Raw genomic sequence first — 2881 nt, 5'->3', positions numbered from 1 at the left:
AAGGAAATCGAGATGACGCAGAAATTGATAATTTCCAGTCGAGGCCATCAGGTTCCTTCACCGTCTCTGGTTGTTGATAGTGTCTCCGTTGCCCTACGTCGTCGTCGATATTATCGATTGTCTCTATCCTACCATGTACACCTGTATATGGTATCAGTGGTTTTTATTTTTCTTATTTGATTATCATATCGATTAATTCTCCATTCATACTGGTCTACATATCATCCACCACAAGATGCCTCTTATCCCCTTTACACGATGACGACATCGCCAAGCCTTCAACCACCATTCAAAATTGTGACTTCTGCCTCAAGACTTATGCCACCGGATTCCATCCAACCCTGTAAGTAAGTTAATAACTAAAATATATATGTGATTCTTAGCTTCTTGGTTTTTCTGTTTGTAGACAAGGGAAGCGGGTTGATGTCTATTGGATTTGTCAAGTCTTGAATGGTATTGATTGCAGTTTAATAATTTTCCTATGATTGTGACATCTTTTATGAGAGATTTCTACCATTTGACCTTTTTACCCCTTTCGGGTATCTTGTTTGATGACAGCCCTTGATGCTATTAAGTTCTTTCTCTGTTATGATGTTATTTGGTGTTTTCTATCATATGATGGTTTTGACTGCTTTCCCCTATCGAATTACTGTTTTGCTCTAAGTTGCCTTTTTCGGATCATGTGAAAACTCTCATCTCAGTTGTGCTGCTGCTACACACCTCATAATCGAATACAGATAAAAGAGAAGCAACAATGACAATCTCGCCCCTCTTTCCTCTCCTAGCTAATCCGTGATTTCGTCTCTACAATCCGTGATGTCGTCTCTACAGAACCTTCCTTCTCTTCTACCCATCTCTTTGCCCCTTCCAATCTCAGGTAACTAGTTCGCCCTTACCACTTGTAAGTTAAAGTTATATCTCTCTATCTTATATCTATGATGGGAATGTGATTTCTTTTTTTTATTTAACTTGTTGAATTTCATGTTAAAAATGGTACGTATTTGTACACAGGCCATTTACTTTCTGTTTAGGGTAACCGGGCATCGTCCTTGTTTTTAAATTTTCGGCTCATATCTCTCAAGTAACCTGATTATTTTTACATGGACGAGAAGGTGGGAGAAAAGGTATGATGTCGTCAATGCATTCATTTGATAAGCTACTAGAATTGGAAGGTAACTATTTAATATTGTTAGACAGAAAATCATAAATCAAATAATTCGAGTCTGTAATGTAATGTTGGATATTGAAATGCAGTTTCCAGATACCACAAATTTTCTACCCGCAAATACAGTTCACCAAGGAAAGATGAGATTACAGCAAAGACTAAATGTAAGACTAAGAGTGTTATTGTTGTTGTCATCAAACTCTTCAAAATGATGTCAGATATATTGGCTTAATGGGACAAGTAGTTGGTGTTGTAGCACTTCTTGGAAGAGCTCCAACCTTAAAGCTTAGCAGGTGAATTCAAATCCATTTTTTCTATTTAGCATTTAAATGAGCTAAATGCAACAAATAGCAATGTACTGTCATTTAGCTGTATATACGAGCATTCTACTAGCAATTATATATATTCTAGCATTTCACTTTCAGTTTTTTTTTCTAAGTCATTGTCCTTTGAAAAATCACCAAATTCTAGCAATGTATTTTTTTCTTCTTCTTAGGACATTATACTTTGAAAAAATCTACTACTTGCGCTAGTTGGTTTGTTTGTGTATGAGATTGCTACACTTGGGTAGCTTTCTCATAGTACATAACACCGATGTAATAGTATGAATGAAAGTATGGCATTGCTATAACTGGGATTTTTATTTATTTATTTATTTAATAGTATAACAATTTCATAAGAAGAAATGATAGTGTAGGATGTTGGATTAAACAAATCAATAAACCTATGTTTCGCATTGAACACTACATGATATATATATATATATATATATATATATATATATATATATATATATATATATATATATATATATATAACACCATCTTATTACATATGGTCTTCTCAGGCTGCTTGCAAAGTATGTTGGTGATGAAATGCTTGCGGTGGTGTGCAAATCTCATGAAAATGTGATATTATTATTACTCAAGACATAAAAAGATTGGAAAGGTGAATTGATACCTACAGCTTTTGTTGCAACAAGTACTAAATCCAACATCCAATCAAAACACCAAACTTCACATTTCTAAGAAGCAAAAGAAATGTTTTACAACGCTACATGGAATGATCAAGCAGACAACAAGCTAAATGAACAAGCCAAAACTGTCAAAGATATGGTTCTTAATTTAGGTTACAATATATCGATTCCACTCGTAAGGTTTGTAGATATGTCTTTATTACAAGTTTTTGTCTTTACTATTTAAATTGCGAACTTATGTATAAGTTTTCTTATTTTATTCTTAATAATATTCTCTTTTTGGGTTTTATCATTTTTATAACTGTTGATGTTCAATCAAACTGGTGACCAAATGTTACATACAACTGCAATTACAAAAATTTCATGTGGCTTTAGATGAATATTAGTCATATCATAATCAAAAAAATGTTTCAACATTGAAAATTTTGGTGTGTTAAAAAGATATCACATGTCACTTTATTAAATAATCATGTGACTAATGTTTTATGTATTATCATGTTTAAACAATACTTGTGTGTCAAAATCATAAAAATGTGTCATGCATTATTACATCCATGTGACTACAAGTTCTACAATAGTCACAATTATAAAAAACATTATGTGACTATAAGAGATGTACAACTATGGTTTACGCATATGTATGTGACTATAATACAAACAATAGTCACACTCAGCAATTTTTAATGTCTAAATGATAAAATCGGTCATATTTAAAGCAAATTGTTATGGTCATAAAGTGA

The 2881-nt window shown here is 32.6% G+C and overlaps 1 long non-coding RNA gene across 1 annotated transcript; it reads left to right on the top strand.

The window, feature by feature from the left end:
- The first annotated feature begins 808 nt into the window (after positions 1–808).
- LOC145169165 (uncharacterized) lies at positions 809–2368 on the top strand. The gene is made up of 3 exons (XR_013742340.1): positions 809–877; positions 1012–1458; positions 2013–2368. It is a non-coding gene; the product is annotated as an uncharacterized LOC145169165 (long non-coding RNA).
- The last annotated feature ends 513 nt before the right edge of the window (positions 2369–2881 follow it).

The sequence above is a fragment of the Lactuca virosa genome, chromosome 4, assembly GCF_052849685.1.
Source record: "Lactuca virosa cultivar CGN04683 chromosome 4, Lactuca_virosa_CGN04683_v6, whole genome shotgun sequence".
Lineage (NCBI taxonomy): Eukaryota > Viridiplantae > Streptophyta > Magnoliopsida > Asterales > Asteraceae > Lactuca > Lactuca virosa.
The sequence above is the reverse complement of the archived record's forward strand: the minus strand, read 5'-3'. Positions and strand labels throughout refer to the sequence as shown.